The sequence below is a fragment of the Haliaeetus albicilla genome, chromosome Z, assembly GCF_947461875.1.
Source record: "Haliaeetus albicilla chromosome Z, bHalAlb1.1, whole genome shotgun sequence".
NCBI classification, from domain to species: domain Eukaryota; kingdom Metazoa; phylum Chordata; class Aves; order Accipitriformes; family Accipitridae; genus Haliaeetus; species Haliaeetus albicilla.
The window spans coordinates 47288194-47309949 of NC_091516.1; positions in this window are offsets into that span (position 1 = coordinate 47288194).

Below are 21756 nucleotides of genomic sequence, written 5' to 3' on the forward strand. Positions count from 1 at the left end.
TCATTTACATACACAATGCTGAAAACAAAAACCTCGTTCTCAGTGTCTTTCACTGTGATATGCATGATGAGTAAATGCATACCTATCCTATAATAGACATTATTTACACTGCATCTGTCATGCATTTCAATTATTATAAATCTCTGTACACTGGGAAAGGTGCTTTACTCTGGAACAAAATTCAGATACTCTTTTCTTTTTCGAGCTATATTGTGTGGAAAGAAAAAATAAATATCTGATGTACTCAATGCTAATCAAAAGTTCATGTACATTGACTGAATTTACTGTCAGTGAAAAGATAGATCAGAAGAAAAAGCCTACAAGGGAGTTTCAATACATCTGCTTTGTTAACATTAAGTGAGAAATGTGCTACATATTTCACTCTGATTCCGGTTCTCTGCATCTTTCTTTTCTTTCTAAAGCTGAAAGTTGTGAGGTCTAGGGAGACTGAGCTTTGCTGTTTTGCAAGAGGAGTGCTGTTCATGTATTTATTTCTCTGGCTTTTCCTGCTGACCTAAAGAGGATCTCAGAGGTAACCTGTCTTTTTCAACAACAAAAAACATTGGTTGAAAAAACATTGTCCAAAAGTTTTCTCCAGGTTGTACCCAATTAATACATGCAGCCTGGAATTGTCTTTTCAGTGTTCAGTTTATTCTGCTGTATTTTATGTAAGGTAGCTTGTATTGGGTCTGGCTGAGATGGAGTTAATACTCCCCATGGCAGCCCTCATAGCACTGTGCTCTGCATCAGTAGCTAGAAAGGTGTTGATAGCACACCAGTGTTTTGGCTACAGCTGAGCAATGCTGGCACAGCATCAAGGCTGTCTCTCCAACATTTTTGCCCCCCCCCCAATGGCAGGCTGGGGCAGGGCAAGATCTTGGGAGGGGACATAACCAGGACAGCTGACCTAAACTAACCAAACAGATATTCCATACCATATGACGTCAGCTCAGATATAAAAGCTAAGTAAAGGGAGACGGAAGTGGGGGGGCATTTTTGTCTTCCGGAGCAACCACTACGCGTACTGAAGCCCTGCTTCCCGAGAAGTGGCTAGACATCGCCTGCTGATGGGAAGTAGAGAATAACATCATTTTTTTTTTTTCTTTGCTTTCGCGCGCGCAACCTTTGCTATCACTTTATTAAACTGTCCTTATCTTGACCCACGAGCCTTTTGTTATATTTTCTCCCCCCCGTCCAGCTGAGGAGGGGGAGTGATAGAGCGGCTTTGGTGGGCACCTGGCATCCAACCAGGGTCAACCCACCACAGTCCTTTTTTGGCGCCCAACGTGGGGCAAGACAACGGCAGTTTTGCATTAAGTGTTCTATAGCTAGTTATTAAGTGGCAAGCTCCTGTGCAGGTCACGGAGCTTGTTAGCTGCTTGCTTATCTCTAGCTTGCTGAGTTTGGGAACATGTTAATGCAAATAATGGCTGCGTGCTTTGTCCTGGCACTGGTGGCTTTGTTTTGCTGTGGGAGCTATCTTGTGGGGAGAATGAAGGAACGCGGGAACGTGCTAATACAAATAATGTCTATGTGCTTTGTCCTGGCACTGATGGCTTTCCTGTGTTGTGGGAGCTATCTTGTGGAGGAGATGAGGGAACACATCTCCCTCTCCCTACCAGGCATTGATGTGAATGGTTTTATTATGCAGGCTCCCGAGGTCCTTGTTCACCCTTATGTAAGCTGTTTAATACTAATAATTAATACTGGTGGCATATTATGGGTATTGTGGAATCTGGTCTCGTCCTGGTATAAGAGAAGGCAAGTTTTAGGTGAGGCAATACTTAAATGTGCCCTCAAGCGACCAGTGCCTGGGTGGCAGGGTATATGGAAGGATTTGGGCAGATTCCTAGGACGGTTATCACCTCCCATAATCTGGGATTTTACATCTGAACAGGCAAGTAACCCTGGCAAACTGACGCGCCACCTGATAGAAGGGTGCCTTGCCTATCCCAATGAAAACCAGCAGCTTCTCGCACTGTACTGGGGCCTGGCCTATGCCTACCGAGCCATAGTTCAACACTGTCAGAGGACCATGGTTGAGGCAGGGACCCAGACTGCATCTGAGGACACCATGCTCGAGATAGGGACCCAAACAACAACAACTACAGTAATTGCCCCAGTAGTGAAAAGGAAGCAGTGGACAAGGAGATCAACGGGTCCATACCATCGATTAGTGAGAGAAGAAGAAGAAGAAGAGGAAAGGCTTGATCTAGAAGCTGGTCCTTCGGTAAGGAAATTGGAGGAAGGAGTGAGGGAACTTAAACAGGAAGCGGTAACTACCCGGTCCCTGACGTCCTCAGAACTTCGGGACTTGCGGAAAGATTACAGCCGCCAGCCAGGTGAGCGGATTGCTGCCTGGCTGCTCCGATGCTGGGATAATGGGGCTGATAGTCAGCAACTGGAAGGCAAGGAAGCCCAACAGCTGGGATCCCTCGCTAGAAACCAGGGAATTGAAAGAGGAATTGGAAAAGAGGCAGCAGTTTGCAGTCTCTGGAGCCGGCTTCTCTCAAGTGTGAGGGCAAGATATCCATTCAAGGAAGATCTTGTGAATTCCTCAGAAAAGTGGACTACCGCAGATGAAGGCATCCAGTACCTGAGAGAGTTAGCGGTGGTGGAAGTCATCTACAGTGATCTAGATGATGAGGAAGTCTCCAAAGATCCAGAGGATGTCCTGTGCACACGGGCCATGTGGCGAAAGGTGATTCAAGGTGCCCCAGCATCGTATTCTAACAGCTTGGCAGCAATGTATTGTCCAGATATGGAAACACCAACTGTGGAGAAAGTGTCGTCTTGGCTCCAAAACTTTGAGGAAAATCTCTGTGTTTCCTCATCCCTACAGGACAGTGCCTTGGCTGTTAGGGATGCTCCAAGAAATCAGTCCTCTCCTGCCCCAGTCAGAGGGAAAGGGAGCCTAAGGCGTATGCCACGTGGTACACTCTGGTTCTTCCTGCGTGACCAAGGGGAGGACATGAGGAAGTGGGATGGTGAACCCACCTTTAAGCTGGAAGCCCGTGTGCGTGAACTGAGAGGGAAGACAGCTGTTAAGAAGGGGTCACCCAAGAAGAAGGCTGTCAGCGTAGTTGCTGTAGAGGCCCAAGAAAGCACTCAGCAATCCTCCAGGCATAGAAGAACTGAAACTACCTCCCTTGATTCTGGTGAGGGGACTTCTGGTCTGGTACCGCAAGGATCGGACAGTGAATATTCTGATGAGGAACAGCAATAGAGGGTCCCTGCCTTCGGCCAGGAGGAGGAAAGGGATGACCGGATATACTGGACTGTGTGGATTCGATGGCCTGGCACATCAGACCCACAGAAGTATAAGGCTTTGGTAGACACTGGTGCACAGTGTACACTGATGCCATCAGGATACAGGGGCACGGAACCCATCTGGATCTCTGGAGTGACAGGGGGATGCCAAGAATTGACTATACTGGAGGCTGAAGTGAGCTTGACAGGGGACAAGTGGGAAAAGCACCCCATTGTGACCGGCCCAGAGGCCCCTTGTATCCTTGGCATTGACTACCTCAAGAGAGGGTACTTCAAGGACCCAAAGGGGTACCGATGGGCTTTTGGTGTAGCCACTGTAAATGCAGAGAAGATCAAACAGCTATCTACTCTGCCTGGCCTCTCGGAAGATCCCTTCATTGTGGGATTGTTGCAAGTTGAAGAACAACAGGTGCCAATCGCTACCAGGACGGTGCACCGTCGGCAATATCGGACAAACCGAGACTCCCTGGCTCCCATCCATGAGCTGATTCATCACCTAGAGAGCCAAGGAGTCATCAGCAAGACTCATTCACCTTTTAATAGTCCTATATGGCCAGTGCAAAAGTCTGATGGAGGGTGGAGGTTAACAGTAGATTATCGCGGCCTGAATGAAGTGACACCGCCACTGAGTGCTGCTGTACCAGACATGTTAGAGCTCCAATATGAACTGGCATCAAAGGCAGCCACGTGGTATGCTACAATTGATATTGCCAATGCATTTTTCTCCATTCCTTTGGCAGCAGACTGCAGGCCACAGTTTGCTTTCACATGGAGAGGCGTCCAATACACCTGGAATCGACTGCCCCAGGGGTGGAAGCACAGTCCTACCATTTGTCATGGATTAATCCAAACAGCACTGGAACAAGGCGAAGCCCCTGAACATTTACAATACATAGATGACATCATCGTGTGGGGCAATGAGGCAGAAGAAGTGTTTGAGAAGGGGAAAAGAATAATTCAGATTCTTCTGAAAGCTGGTTTCGCCATAAAGAAAAGCAAGGTCAAGGGACCTGCACAGGAGATTCAGTTCTTGGGAATAAAATGGCAGGATGGACGCCGTCATGTCCCTATGGATGTGGTTAACAAGATAGCATCTATGTCTCCACCAGCTAACAAGAAAGAAACACAAGCTTTCCTAGGCCTTGTGGGGTTCTGGAGAATGCATATTCCAGGTTACAGTCAGCTTGTGAGCCCTCTCTATCGAGTAACGCGGAAAAAGAACTATTTTGAATGGGGCCCTGAACAACAACAAGCCTTTGAGCATATCAGACAAGAAATAGCTCGTGCAGTAGCTCTTGGGCCTGTCCGGACAGGACCAGATGTGCAAAATATACTCTACACTGCAGCTGGGGATCATGGTCTCACCTGGAGCCTGTGGCAGAAAACACCAGGAGAAACCCGAGGTCGACCATTAGGGTTTTGGAGCCGGGGGTACCGAGGATCAGAAGCCCACTACACCCCGACTGAAAAAGAGATACTAGCAGCATATGAGGGGGTTCGAGCCGCTTCAGAAGTTGTTGGTACAGAAGCATATCTCCTCTTGGCACCACGATTGCCCGTGCTACACTGGATGTTCAAAGGAAACATCCCCTCTACACATCATGCAACCAGCGCTACATGGAGTAAGTGGATAGCATTGATCACGCAACGGGCTCGACTGGGGAAATCTAACCGCCCAGGAATTCTGGAAGAGATCATGGACTGGCCAGAAGGCAGAGATTTTGGAGCATCACCTGAGGAGGTGGCTCGTGCCCAAGAGGCACCACCATATAATGAGTTACCAGAAGACGAAAGGTGTTATGCTTTGTTTACTGATGGATCCTGTCGTGTGGTAGGGAACCATCGGAAGTGGAAAGCTGCTGTGTGGAGTCCCACACGCCAAGTCGTTGAGGCCACTGAAGGAGAAGGCGAGTCAAGTCAGTTTGCAGAAGTGAAAGCCATCCAACTAGCCCTAAACATTGCTGAATGAGAAAAATGGCCGGTACTCTACCTCTATACTGACTCCTGGATGGTGGCTAATGCCCTATGGGGGTGGCTACAGCAGTGGAAGAAGACCAATTGGCAACGCAGGGGTAAACCCATCTGGGCAGCAGCATTGTGGCAGGACATTGCTGCCCGTGTAGAACACATAACTCTAAGGGTACGTCATGTAGATGCTCACGTGCCCAAAAGCCGTGCCACTGAAGAACATCGAAATAATGAACAGGTAGACAAGGCTGCCAAAATAGAAATAGCTCAGGTGGACCTGGACTGGGAGCGTAAAGGTGAGCTATTTGTAGCTCGATGGGCCCATGAGACATCGGGACATCTAGGGAGAGATGCAACATATAGGTGGGCTCGTGATCGAGGGGTGGACCTGACCATGGAGGCCATTACGCAGGTCACTCATGAATGTGAAACATGTGCTGCAATCAAACGAGCTACCAGAGTAAAGTCTCCCTGGAACAGAGGGCGGTGGCTGGGTTTTCGATATGGCGAGGCCTGGCAAATTGACTACATTGGACCACTGCCGCGAACACGCCAAGGCAAGCGCTACATACTCACCATGGTGGAAGCAACTACTGGTTGGCTAGAAACATATCCTGTAAACCATGCCACCGCCTGAAACACCATCTTAGGCCTCGAAAGGCAAATTTTATGGCGACACGGTACCCCAGAAAGAATTGAATCAGACAATGGGACTCATTTCCGAAATAACCTCATAAGCTCCTGGGCAAAGAAACATGGCATTGAGTGGGTGTACCACATACCCTATCACCCGCAAGCATCTGGGAAAATTGAGAGATATAATGGACTGTTGAAGACTATGCTGAGAGCGCTAGGCAATGGGACATGGAAGCATTGGGATACAAATTTAGCAGAAGCCACTTGGCTAGTTAACACCAGAGGATCTGCTAACCGTCCTGGTCCTGCCCAAACAAAACCCCTACATACTGTGGGAGGAGATAAGGTCCCCGTAGTGCACATGGGGAAGTGGCTGGGGAAGGCAGTGTGGATTGCACCTCCCATGGGAAAAGGCAAACCCATTCGTGGGATTGTCTTTGCTCAGGGACCTGGGTGTACTTGGTGGGTAATGCGGAAGGATGGGGAGACCCAGTGTGTGCCTCAAGGACATTTAACCTTGGGGGAAAAATAATCTGTGATGTGAGTTGTATGTTGTAGGAAGTAATGTAGCAGGAATGACCTGAACTGCAGAAGAGTGAACTTCGCAAGGAACCAGACAAGTGCATCAGTGACCCAAACCAAGCTGGTGTTGGGGCCCAACGATCGAACATACTGCTTCTCCTGTCCTGACCACTCATCTTGATGGATGGGGCTCAAGTCATAACCTGTATGTGAACATCAGGAAGAGTGGAAGAAGCCCATGGAATATCTATCTCTTAAAGGACAGGGGATAGTAATTAATAAGAATGTATAAATCCGTACGTTGGGTATAAAAGTGGTTTAAGTATATAGTCTCAGTTGTAAGTGTTGGTGAGAAAGGATTTCAGTAATGAGAATTAAATACAATAGTATGGTTAGAAGATATCTGTATTAAGTTATGTGGAACCTGAGCAGGACGCAAATGGTATGGAATAAGGGGTGGAGATTGTATTGGGTCTGGCTGAGATGGAGTTAATACTCCCCATGGCAGCCCTCATAGCACTGTGCTCTGCATCAGTAGCTAGAAAGGTGTTGATAGCACACCAGTGTTTTGGCTACAGCTGAGCAATGCTGGCACAGCATCAAGGCTGTCTCTCCAACATTTTTGCCCCCCCCCCAATGGCAGGCTGGGGCAGGGCAAGATCTTGGGAGGGGACATAACCAGGACAGCTGACCTAAACTAACCAAACAGATATTCCATACCATATGACGTCAGCTCAGATATAAAAGCTAAGTAAAGGGAGACGGAAGTGGGGGGGCATTTTTGTCTTCCGGAGCAACCACTACGCGTACTGAAGCCCTGCTTCCCGAGAAGTGGCTAGACATCGCCTGCTGATGGGAAGTAGAGAATAACATCATTTTTTTTTTTTTCTTTGCTTTCGCGCGCGCAACCTTTGCTATCACTTTATTAAACTGTCCTTATCTTGACCCACGAGCCTTTTGTTATATTTTCTCCCCCCCGTCCAGCTGAGGAGGGGGAGTGATAGAGCGGCTTTGGTGGGCACCTGGCATCCAACCAGGGTCAACCCACCACATAGCTATAACCATTCTGAAAGACATAAAAATGATTACTCTAAATTACAAAAGTAATCAAAGATTTTTTAATTCTTTCTTCTTTGTCCCAGATGTTTTTCTCCCTTGCTTCTTTAGTTACCCATATATATCTCCTATAGCAAAGTAACACTGACAGCGACATACTTGAATTTTAACTCTCCACTCTAGCATTTCAGTTTATTGGCAAAACTTTGTACGCAGTCTTGCTTCCCATTCAGTGCCAGTTCATTCTACCTATCAGTTACCACGTTAACCATAGTCTCTCAATATGTATTACTAATTAGTAGTTTATCACCACTAGAAAAGAAGGAACAAGATTTTTGGGGACACTAACATAATTTATATGACAGTTGATGGATTCATTCACTCAGGGCTCTATTCTCTTTGATTTTTCAAGATTAAAACAAAAAGACTTATTCAGTCATTTAGAAAGTATTCTCCATTGAATCATGAATATGTTCCTGATACATAACACAGAAAGGGCCAAATTCTTCCTTTTCCATAGCCTTTATGGGTGATAAAAGCTCATGAGAAACCATAGTGGTTTTCAACTGCAAATCTTTGCCTTAATCTTTCTTCATACTTTGCCCTAATCATTCAAGAATCATACTTCTGTTGGATCTCTGTGCCCTGGTTTTGGAAGTGTTCTTTCTGACTTGACAAGTAATTTCAGGCATTTAATACTGCTACATATTTTGGAGTTAGATTGCTAGTTCTTGCGGAACTGTTCCCCAGTTCTTGCAGATCTCAGTGCATTTAGCTACCTAGTCTGAGAGTGGAGGATATGACTGGCCCATATTTGCCCTCAGTTTCTGGGTTATGTTCTCTAGGTAGTACATGATACTTAGCTAGAGCTTGTTGGAAGATGAATTTGGCATTGCTTTTCAATCTCACAGAAAGCATTCCACCCTGGGGCATGTATTAATAAAATTAAAACCACTCCCCAAACTATAGTTATTAATTTCTGGGGAAAATGTTGACTTGCCATCAAAGACTGAGTATAGTTGGATAGGTATGGGAAGGTTTTGTCCAAAATGTTTTTACTTTCTCGCTGAAACCTGAATCTTTTCTGTGTTCAGCTTTTCACTGACTACATAACTATTTTTTTTTCTTCTTTGTTGTTGAAAGAAAGAAGATACTTTTGGAGGAAAATTTAATTTAGCAAAAATCCTTTGAAAAGTAGTTTCAGCATATAATTTTCAGCTAGCCCTATATGCAGCACTAAAGCAAAATAATAAAATCTTAACAACAGATTCCTCTAATGGTACACTTCACAGCTTGCTAAGTGACAGATGACTACTATGCATCAGACAACATGTAAGTACTTTCAGTGAGTTTTACTTTGCTTAAATAAATTTCCTCCTTACAGCTTTTCTACCTAGACTTAATGTAAACCTGTCATACATGACAGTTCCTGCTACTCACAGTTTCTAGAAGAAAACCTGCCCACCACTTAAAACACCCTAACTAGTGTTTAGTTCCTCTGAACAGGTAGAGGTTGACTGGAGATTTGTTTGTTCCAAACAGTTGATTGCAGTGCTCAGTAACCCATTTGGTTTTCAATTTTGTTAGGCTGATGCAATATTATCAGCCATGTCACGTAATAGTGTCGGACAGAGGTAACTAGGCGTGATGTCTTGCAGTGATGACCCATCAGCCTGGGAAATTCTAAATGGCATGCATTGCTGAAAACAGCTCTTACAATTAATGTGTTTTTCAAACAAACTACATGGAAACTCTTCAAATGTTTGGGGAAAAATGGGGACAGATTAGAAATCAGCTCCTAACCATAAAAAGAAAAAGCTATGGAGGCCAGAGTGTGAGTTTGCACACAGTGTTTGCAACCACACTTCTGCATATGTACTGCCAGAAAACATACCTTCTGTTTAACTAGCTCTATTAATAGCTTAAAAAGGGCTCTGAGAAGGCAAAAAGAAAGGAATTTCAATTTCTATTTGGTTACTGGAAGAGAGGTGGAAGCTCAGTAGCTCTTTGAAAAGTGTAAAAAACTGCCACTACTTCCTGGGACCTCAGGAGAAATATGGCCTGTGCCTCCCATAGTTTGTCCAAGGCTCTTATAGCTCACCAGTGAAACTTAGCTAAATATTCAGCTGTTGTTTACTTAGTAAATTAACTCTTTGCTTAAAAATTCTGTAAATTATGTAGCTTAAAATGGTCTGAAGGCAAGGGAGGCAAAGTAGTGGCTGCCTGCTGCTATCAGAGCTCCTGGTTGTACTGGTATTTCCAGTACATGCTTGAACATATGCGAAGTTCATATTGTAGAGGTAAAGGCAGCTCCTGCTCATAGTAAAGCTGAAGAAATGGAAGACCTGACACTGTGCCATTTGCTGATGCTCTAGTGGTAATTACAGTAATGCTGAACAGGGCTGAATTTTTCAAAATTATAATACTGGAGTGATTTTTTTCTTTGTGAAAGTTGCATGACAGTATGGATGACTCACCCCTTTTGGTTTGTTAGTATTAGTATTGATTTATTTCCATGTTTCAGTATTAGTATTTATGTATTTTGGTATTTTTTTTCGGTTTATGCTAGTCCCTGGTGACCCTCAGAATTCAAATGAAATGGTATAGGAAAGGTCTTCATCACATAGCAGTAGCACTCAGCCACACACCAACAGAACGTAAAAAAACTCACTTGGATGGAAGACCTACAGAACTGTGCAATATACCAAGTTCCAGTAGAGGGCAGTGCCTATGCATAGGTCTTTTTGTCTGTGATAAGGCGGTAAAAGATTTATTTCATTTTATTTTTTGTGTGGATGTCCAAACTATTCTTCTGTTTCATTTAACAAGTTCTGGTCCCTCCCAGAACAATCAAACCTTTACTAGAATGGTCATTAGACGAAAAATATTGTTATTTTCTTCTGGTAAAATCTGAGTTTTTTCTTCACAAAATTATGAAACTGAATTACTCTAAGTACATTCTAGAATTGTCTTGAAATTATCTTTCTTTAACCATTTTTCTTACTGTGTAGTATTTTGCCTGATGTTTATAAGAAAGCATTTGTTTTGGACCGATAAGTATTAAATATATGCAATTCCCAGAGATTTATGAATTTATCATTCCATCAGCCTTTTCAGACAAGATAGTATGACATCCTCCTCATAAGAGAAATGAATGGAGGTTAAAGACGTAATCCAGGGCACTGATTATGCTGTGTTCTTCTTTCTTTCACACTAATAAGGCACTCTAGAAACGTATATGCTGAGGACAGAATAATGCCAACTTTCACAGGCTGTGGCATGTTTCTCAAATAATACATATGTTTAAGACTGTTTCCCTCCTTCTCACTATGCTTTATAAAAAATTACACTGGAGGTTACCTGGGTACTATGGAAACTCTCAGCTATTCTGGTGTGTTTTCAACTCTAGGTAGTTTATTTTTCAACTGAGACATTCATATTACTCCTATTAACATGAAGATCACCAATGAATCTTTTTTCTTTCAAATCATACCCTTGAAGTGTACTTTGTGAAGACATTTCCATTTACTACTTTGTGTATCATAGTGATCAACGGGGCGTTATTTCTTTATTAAACAAATATGAGAAAGAAGGACATCATTCAGTGCTGTGATTTCAATTGTTTAAAGTAAGGGCAAAAGAAAAGAAGGAAACACTGGCAAATCAGATTTCTATTGGAGTGTTCGATATGACACCTTCCTAACTACAAAGACCTCCAGTACTTATTAGAACATTAATCTCCTATAAGAGTCACTGAAAAAGCAAAATGGGGCCATCAAATTGTACTGGAAATGGTAAAATCTGGACATTTTAAATTCAGCAGTACTTAAACACATTGTACAGGAAAGTGAGGAGCAAGTTACTTGAAAAAATAAAGAACATTCACACTCCACAATTTTCTGTAAATTGAGGTCATATTGTTTTTGCTAGTTCTTAAGTTGAAGTCTGACATCTTGCAAAGGAATAATAAATATAATGGACATATCCTGTTAATTGGTACACCAGTAGGAGGCTGACCTAGATTGCTTCTTTTTGGAATAAAATTTCCAGGAGGGAGAAAGAGTCTATATTAAACCAAGCCTTTTCCAATTTACGTCAGTGAAAGAGAGAAGGGTACACTTCATTACCCGTGTTATATGAGTCCACTTTTGACTTGCACTGTCTGAATAGTCTTTCTTAAAAGGCAATTTGGGGGATATAAACATATACATTTTCAAACTCAGTGAATTTCAGTGCTCACAGAAGCTTTTCCACACAAGTTTGCCAAGGCAACACCAGCTGTTATTAAGGCCTCCTGTGTGTGCACAGAGACAATTGTGCCAATGTATATGTTATGTGGTGATTTTCAGATACAGATAAATGACCAGTAAAGACAAAGCAAGTCTGAACAACATGCAAGATTACTACATATAGTGATATCATCCAGTTCTCAGTAAAGGTCTCCAGACTTGAAAGGTAATTTCATGGATCCTATACACATGACTTTCTTAAAATATTTTTGCATAATTTACACAGGGTATGAGTCCAATCATATAAGCCTTATTTATATAAACAACTCATGCTCATGTAAATAATCCTGTTGGCATTGCCAGAGGAAAGCCTACCTGTGCAAGTAAAAGCTGTTATGAATTTTACGTACAGCTAGACTTGTTAAAAATCCTGTTGTTGCCTGGATCTTCCGTGCAGTCTGTTTCTTCGTTTACCTTTGTTGTGGTTTAACCCCAGCCAGCAGTTAAGTACTACACAGCTGCTTGCTCAACCCCTGGCCCCCCTCAGTGGGGTGGGGGAGAGATCTGGGAAAAAAACAAACAAAACCCAAACTTGTGGGCTGAGGTAAAGACAGTTTAATAGGACCGAAAAGGAAAGGATAATAATAACAATAACAATAATAATAATAGAATATAAAAAACAAGTGATGCAGAATACAATTGCTCACCACCCACCGACCGATGACCAGTCAATCCCTGAGCTGCAGTGCCCCCCAGCCAATTCCCCTCAGTTTATATACCGGGCATGTTGTAATATGCTATGGAATATCCTTTCGGTCAGTTGTGGTCAGCTGTCCCAACTGTGACCCCTTCCAGTTTCTTATGCACTCTCAGCCTCCACTGGCAGGGCAGTATGAGAAGCTGAAAAAGCCTTGACTTAGTATAAACACTGCTTGGCAACAACTGAAACATCAGTGTGTTATCAACATTATTCTCATCCTAAATGCAAACCACAGCACTTTACCAGCTACTAAGAAGAAAAATAACTTTATTCCAGCTGAAACCAGGGGAACCTTAACCATCTTACCTATTATACCGTGAAGTGTTCTGGACAGAGGTTGTTACTTTATTTTTTTTTTTACAGAACCCAGCTTAATGAAGCTACCACATATAACAAGAATATGTAATGTATGGCACAAAAGAATGCCATTAAGTAGCTGATAATACAAACCATTCTTTTATTATGAAGTGTTCTAGAAGAGAAAATCTAAAAATTGTGTTGCAAACATATAAAAAAACCCAAAAATTCTGTATTGTAAATGCATATTAAAATATACTGTGATTAGAGTAGAAAAATTACCATGTGTGTGAAAAGCACAAGACAAAAAATACCGCTCCCCCTTTCATTCTTCCTGCTCATTCCTACGTGTCCACTTGATGAAATAAAACTCTTGAGCTCACGTGTTGATGCTTTACATCCAGCCATCTGCATAAGAAGCTTAGTTAATGTCCCAGAGAGAGAGAGAGAGAGAGAGAGAGGGAGAGGTTATAGTTTGATGAATTGTAATAATAAGGCTGGAAGCTGCCAATACTCATTAACATAGAACACAGAGGAATCCTGATTATCCATGTAAGGCTTTTTATTTTGCACTTCAAATACAGTGAAATCATAATCTTCATAATTTTCTCATAAAATTGAATGCATTTCACTTGTAAGTGCATCCTCCTTAACATAATCTGAAACGTCTCAGATTTTATTCACAGCTCATTGAGAACCAAAAAGGCCAATTATAAAACCGAGAATCAAGCTAAGTAATAAAATCCCAACCTATACTAAGAGAACAGGGCTGTATACTCTATCTTTATTACAAAGATATAAAAACAATTTAATTTAATCACTTTGAATTACTAAGTGCTGCCAGAGAAATAGTCAGAAGAGTATACATTAACTAAGGGAATGCATATTTTGTAGTTTATTCCCTCAACTGCACCACTACTGCATAGTTATTATATTTTTATGCACTACTTTAGTTACTGTTATGGAAAAAGCACTTAAGGTTTCACAAGAAGATCTCCATTGCAGTTAAAGTGATACAGCACTAATAAATTCTGCCTGCACTTCTTAGTTTGTCTCAGATGTAACTGAAATTAAAAAAATAAATACCACTTTATTCTCCATGACTTTTTAACTTGAAGTATGTACAAAAGATTCTGAAACCAACACCACGCTGTTTCACCCTGATTAAACATGTCAAGGATGTATAGGCAACAGACTTCCAGATTCTCTGTCAGAAGCTGGGCGTGTGGCCATGAAAATAGATATAAGCACCTGTACAACTGGAAAATGTCTGTAGCAGCTACTACCCATGTGGCTTCCATGCTGGCCGCTGGTAATGGGCAGTGCATTCACATGGACTGGGCTTGTATGTTATTTCTTTGGCCTGAATGTTAGAGGCTGGCAGGAATTCATACTCACTATCTGGTCACTATTCTGCCGTGAACCTAAGTATAAGACACATACTGACATGTTGCATATAAACTTATAGTGGCTTCATGGTGTTTGTGTAGCAGCTTTGCCCCTGACATGTAGGTCTTTGCCCTTGATACTGTGATAGTATGTAGTCACTTTTAAAGACGTCTCCGACTTTGATGTTTTCTAGAGATTTAAGATTTGTGTTTAAAGTAAAGAATGTCCTGGTATTGCTTCCTGTTTGAACATGGAGGAAGCATGTAGGAGTGGTCACTGCCACCAGTGAGGGACTTCTATTCAAATCGGCCACCACAGGGCAGTATTACCAGGGCAGAGAGCCACATGTAGTGACTTACACCAGTGTATTTTTAAGAATGGAGTTTTTGGTCCTCAGAAGAAAAACATTCCACTCTAGAACTGTATTCAATAAATTAAATAAATACATTCTATTATGGACTAGTTCTGTCATTAATCACTGTAACAAGCCACATGCCTTTTGGTAGTGGGTCTCTGACAGCAGTCACTCAGGAAAAAGAATATGTCTCTTGAGAAATCAGAGGCCTCTTTAGAAAGAAAGGGCACCGAATTGGAGGAAAATACAATTTTTCTTTCCATTAATAGTAAGCAATAAGTTTTTTAATAATTGCAATAAGCTAAAAAGGATTGTTACCTTAGTTCATGTTTCCCCAAAGTTTTTTATTTCCTTTGTAGGTAAACACCTTACTTATGAAGTAAAGTATTTTAATAGTTGTAGTTGTCCAGTAAGATACCTTATTCTGGACAGAAAGTACTGAACTAGCATGGTATGTAATAACAGTGTGTTGACACACTGGGGAGTGGAGCTTTGTCCAGCCAAGCCAGTGTAACAGAAGGGAAAAGCCCCCTTGAGGCTCAATATGTGGAATAATGGTAGATTAATCAATGAGGAAAAGATGCAATAAAAAGCATTTCTCCCTGCCTTTTAAGCTGATATTTCTGCTCTGCCATGCCTTGTGAACTGCCACATACACCTGTCTAGTCATGAGAAACTTCTCATATGTTTGATTGTTCTTGACATATCCTTGCTCCTACTCCATTACATATTAATAGACCGACCACCTCAAGCGTATGTATACCAATGCACACAGCCTGGGGAACAAACAGGAGGAACTGGAGCTCTGTGCCCAGTCAGGAAGTTAGGAATAACTGAAACATGGTGGGACAACTCACATGACTGGAGGATCATGATGGATGACTGTAGGCTGTTTTGTAAAGATAGGCAGTGAAAAAGAGGAGGAGGAGTCATGATCTATGTTAAGGAGAACGTTGAATGTATAGAAGTTAACTATGGTGATTGTGGAAGCCCTATTGTATGCCTCTGGGTCAAGATCAGAGAGGTCATCTCTAAGGGGGCAGTAGGCATCTGCTATCAACCTCCAAACCAAGACTATAAGGACATTGAAGCAATATCTGGGTCACTTAAGCAATCTTCGGGTTAACAGAACCCAGTTCTTATGGGTGACTTCAACTACCCAGACATCTGTTGGAAGAACAATACAGCAGCTCACGTCATTCATCCATCAAGTTCCTGGAATGCATAGAGGATTGCTTCCTCCAACTACTGTTAGATGTGCCAACCAGGAATAAGGCACTGCTGGACTTGCTACTCACAAACCAAAACCACCTGCTTTGTAATATCTGCGTTAGTGATAGCCTTGGCTACAGTGATCACAATATTATGGAGTCTGGGATCCTGCTAGGCACACTGAAGGTTAGTACTAAGACAAAGATTTTAGATTTTAAAAGAGCAAACTTCAGCTCACTCAGAGCTCAGCTCGGGGGGATTCTGTGGGAATTGTGGAAGCTTCCGTGGACAATAAAAGAGCTAGCGAGTGCTGGCAGTTTTTCAAGAATGCTCGTCTGGAAGCAGAAAAACAATTTACCCTTTAAAGGTAAGGGAAGTAGATGGAGCAAAAGACCCCTTTGGCTTAACTGTGAGCTTCTGAGTCTGCTCAAAACCAAAAGAGAAGCATACCAGAGATGGAAAAGAGGATGAATACCCATTGAGAACTACAACGGCACTGCCAGGGCCTGCAGAGATGCAGTCAGAAAAGCAAAAACTCAGCTCAAATTGAAATTGGCCAGAGATGTCAAAAACTACAAGGGTTCTTCAGGAACATAAACAACAAGCAGAAACAGAAGGAAATATTGGCTGGCTGTTAAACAGGAGAGGTGAATTAGGGACCAACAATGCTGAAAAGGCAGAAGTTGTCAACACCTTCTTCACCTCTGTCTTTGTCAGCACTGTTGGGCCCAAGGCCTTGGGAACAAAAACCCAGGTTGGTACAAACACAGACCCACCATCAGTGAAGGAAAAGTTAGTATGTGAACTATTACAGAAGCTTGACCCCTGCAAATCGATGGGGCCTGATCATATCCACCCAAGGGTGTTAAGAAAGCTGGCTGATGTCATTGCGAGGCAGCTCTCCATAATCTTTGAGAATCTGTGGAGATCAGGGGACATCTTAGAAGACTTGAAGAAGGCTAATGTCATCCCCATCTACAAGAAGGGCTTAAAGGAGGATTGAGGAAATTATAGGCTCATCAGTCTTACTTCAGTCCTTGGGAAGGTTATGGAACAAATCCTCCTGGGGGCTATCACAAGTCAAATGAAGCGAGTGATTGGGAAAAGCCAGCATGGGTTCACCAAGGGCAAATTGTGCTTGACAAACCTGACCACCTTCTGTGACAAAGTAACCTGCTCGGTTGATGGGGGGCAAGCAGTGGACATTGTTTACCCAGATTTCTCCAAGGCTTTCCATATGGTTTCCCACAACCTCGTCTCAGAGAAACTGATGTGTTACGGTCTAGACAAGTGGTCTGTGTGGTGGGTGGGGAACTAGTTGACAGGCCACAGCCAGAAGGTGGTGGTAGATAGCTCCCTTTCAAACTGGCAACGTCTCACAAATGGGGTCCCCCAGGGATCAGTATTGGGCCCAATGCTGTTTAATGTCTTCATAAGTGATCTGGATGATGGGACCAAGTGTACCCTGATGAATTTTGCTAATGACACCAAACTGAGTGGGGAAGTGGACACTTTGGAAGGGAGACCCACCCTGCAGGAAGACCTGGATAGGCTGGAAGACTGGACTAACAAGAACCTTATGAAGTTCAGCAAGGACAAGTGTAAGGTCTTGCACCTGGGAAAGCATAATTGAGGAGTGGAGCACAGGATGGGAACTACCCAGCTGGGGAGCAGCTCTGTGGAAAGGGACCTGGGGGTCCTGGTGGACAAGCAGCTCAATATGAATGAAACAGTGTGCTGCTGCGGCAAAAAAAAAGCCAACAGGATGCTGAGTTGCATCAACAAGGGCATCACCAGCAGAGATAAAGAAGTCATTATCCCACTCTAGTCAGTGCTTGTCAGGCCACACCTGGAATATTGTGTTCACTTTTTGGTCCCTGCTATACAAAAAAGATGTGGACAGGCTGGAGAGGGTTCAGAGAAGGGCCGTGAAGACGATCAAAGGACTGGGAAGCCTGCCATATGAGGAAAGGGTGAGAGAACTGGGTTTGTTCAGCCTTGAGAAAAGAAGGCTTAGGGGAGACCTTATCATCACGTTCTAGTATTTAAAGGGTGGCTACAAAGAAGATGGAGACTCCCTTTTTACAAGGAGTCACAGGAAAACACAAGGGGTAATGAGTATAAGTTAGTCCTGGGGAGATTCCAATTGGACATGAGGAAAATTTTTCGCAACGAGAACAATCAGCCATTGGAATAATCACCCCAGGGAAGAGGTGGATTCCCCAACACTGGACATTTTTAAGATTCAGCTGGACAGGGTGCTGGGCCATCTTGTCTAGACTGTGCTTTTGACAAGAAAGGTTGGACCAGATGATCCTTGAGGTCCCTTCCAACTTGGTATTCTATGATTCTATGATTCTACTAATGTGGCACTGAGGAACAGATTTTTTTTTTTTTTTTTCACCCAGAAGGAGTAATAGTTGGAGAGTCAACACCTTAAAACCTTGTTCTCCTTGGAATTGTATGTAGTGCTTGTAGTTCCGATTGCACTGTGACAGGCTGACCTTAAAAAATTATTTGGAAGTTTCACAACATTAAGGATTTGTCGACTGCTTTAATAGGTACTGTGAGACTCAGAAGAATTCATTAGCCCTCCAGCCCTAATGATTCTGAATGGATTGATTAATGAGATATAAAGATAGCAGCCATTCCGAGGAACCAAAGTTACTATAGATGGCAAGAAGATCCTTCCCCCTGCCTTCTTCCTGACAGGGTTTTTTTATTATTTTATAAATGAATGTGCCTGTTTGTAGCTTTGTCTGGATTTATAGCATGGCTGGTGAGTAAGCCTTTGTTAATGCATAGGAAAAAGTTCCAGGCACTTGATTAAGGAACGTACAGCCATTTTAGTTCAAACCAAATTCCTAGCAATAATCCAACTCTCTTTGTAAGATCACGCTGACAATATTCACCCTAAAACTTGCACAATTATGCTTGTTATTGTCTTTCTCTTGCCCATGAGGAGTACAGAGAGCTGAAAGGTGGAATTAGATTTAAGTTTTCTCCAGAGGAAGATACTGAGGCTAGCTTTAAAACCAATTCTCAAGAAAAAGCCTCCCACTTCTCCCCCTAAACAAATATCCCTCCTCCTAAGACATATACAAACAAGCTTGCCCTCAGAAAGAAAAAAAAAACATGGGAGAGAAAGAAAAGAAAAATCAATGGTGCAAGAAGTGAAACCAGCTCCAGATGCTCTCAGGAATTTTTGGGGGCATGCAGAAATGTCATTGTGCTCATTAAACTCCTAGACAGCACTTTCATTTTCACTATGAAAGCTGTGCTGACCTTGCCAGTCCATTAAACTCTAACAAGGGTCTCTGCAGGTTCATAGTTCCAATTATGACTCAGTTTATAGGATCCTAGCAATAAATACAGTTTGACTTGCTCCGCTGTGGGCTGATCTTTGCTCCTGCAGTTGCCAAATAAACAATGGGCTGGAGGTGGAAACTCAAATGCCTTTTTTTTCTTTCAAAAGTAGACTGGGAACACCCCGGCTGGCATGCAGCTAAAATTCACAAGCAGGCTGTTCCTCTGGGCTTCTGTTGAAGCTAATCACTTCTTTTTGGCTGACATGAAAACTTTATATCAAGTCTGAAAATAATATTAGAAAAGGAACTAAACAAGCTATATGAATATGTGCATAGAGTAGCTGTACATAGCGTGTGATAACATATCATTATTGGCTAGTAAAGATAAGTGAGCGGGTAGGTGGGTAGGTACTATATTAATCAAAGTATGATTTTAGAAATTGGGGTCAAATTTTGAAAGTGTATATGTGAAGGAACTAAGACTAAGACCTCATGTTCTGTACTGTGGTCAGAAGTCATGAAAAAAGATTTGACTCTAAGACTGATATCCATTTTTATACCTATGAAATTAATTTTAACCCTAAATATTAAGTATTTTTGACTATGTTTGCAAACATCAGCACGGAGACTAATTTAACTGAAGGCCTAATAACTGGGTTGCAAATTTATGTGCACAACTAGCATCTGCAAAAGAGACACCACTACTGAAAATGGATAATTTTAATTAAATACAAAATATTTTGTGCTACTTATATACATTTTACACTGTAAGAAAAAATGGATCATTGTTATGATGGTAAAGCTATAAGGAATATGTTTTAGAAAATGTGACCATGTTATCTCAGAGTGATAAGACAATTTTTTTTTCAAAAATGCCCTTAGGAGATATTTCAAAGATATTTAAGTCCTTACAAAATGCAAATAAGAGCTTAATGTGAGTTTCACAAGCACTGAAATGTTTAGGAACATCGTCTCTGCCTAGTTCCCAAGAAAAACAGAGAGATATTTCTCTATGTGTAGGGAATAGTTATAGTGATTATTAAAATAAATCTACATTATACGTATTTGTGTTGCATTCCAAAATGAGGGGAAACACTGATAAATTGGAAAAAAAAGAAGTAATAAATGTGCCAGAAATACCATGGAATGATCAACTTTTGTATATTCAAAAATGCTGAAGGAAAAACTATACTAAATCAAGTTTGTATCTTTTACATTCAGAATATCTGCCATAAATCCTAATATATCTTCTGTAGTAGAGGTGCTTACATTAAAAGTTACTGCAAAGCTCATCAAGCAAAAATGACGCATAGCATTCTGTGTGAGTGTTTGAATTTATTTTTATAATTAGAATAAGAAAATATTGGAACATATCATTAGTGGGAACTATGAATAAAGGAAGATATAATCTCTTCTCAATGATTCTGAGTTGTCAGAAAATGTGTTAATGCACTAATTCCTATGCTATAATTTTGAACAAAGCTTTATGAAGCTCTGAAATGATTTCAATTTCCAAACAAATAGAAATGCATATTTGTGAGAATACTTAAATATCAAGTGATAACACTGCTCCAATTTTTTGTGTGTGGCAGGTTTATGTCTAGAGTTAATATATAATTGCTGTGACCATGGTCCTACAAAGAAGTAAATATGATGAACCTAATACCAGTAAAGCTCTCTGTTCAGTCCAAGAGTCTGAACATTGTGGTTTAACCTGGAAGGCAGTTAACCACCACACAGCCGCTTGCTCACTTCCCTTCCCACAGTGGGACGGGGGAAAGAATCAGAAGAAAAAAAGATAAAATTTGTGGGTTGAGTTAAAGACAGTTTAATAGGACAGAAAATGATAATGATAAATATAATGATAATGATAATAATAATAATAGAATTAAAATATACAAAACAAGAGATGCACAATGCAATTGCTCACAACCCACTGACCAATGCCTAGCCAGTTCCCAAGCAGTGTTTGCTGGCCAGCTTTCCCCCTAGTTTATATACCGAGCTTGACATCACATGCTATCCCTTTGGCCAGTTTGGGTCAGCTGTGTTGGTTGTGTCTCCTTCCAGCTTTTTGTGCCTTCCAGCCCATTCACTGGTGGGGTGATGTGAAAAGCTGAAAAGTCCTTGACTTAACATAAACACCGCTTAGCAACAACTAAAACATTAGTGTGTTATCAACATTTATTCTCATCTTAAATCCCAAACACAGCACTATACCAGCTTCTAGGAAGAAAATTAATTCTATCTCAACCAAAACGACACTGAATAACCTTTTTTTTTTTCTTCACTATAAGGGATGGAAGAATTGCTTTATGTCTCTTCAAGAAGCATTCAACTAGTGATTTATACAGAACTTGCATATACAATTTCTGAATGGTCATCACATTTCAAATCTGAAAGGTCTAGAAAATGCAGTATGGTCATGCAGACAAATTATGTACCTTCTTGACAGGTATGTAGGTTGCTTGCTTATAAAACTTCTAAGATTAATAGTCGGCCCTGCAAGCTATACATGATCCAGCACGATATTCTGAAATTCAATCAATAGAGAAATCTGATAAATCTCAAAAAAAAAAAAAAAAAAGAGTGAAGAACTATAACAATATTCCGCTCCCCCCCCCCCCCCCCCAAGCATGTTAAATGTTTATACCTTCATTTACAGTTATGGAAAAATATTGGCATAGGAAGTAAAACTGCTCGAATGCTTCCTTTTTCTATTTGTTAAAAAAAAAGCAGAATAAAATATATCAT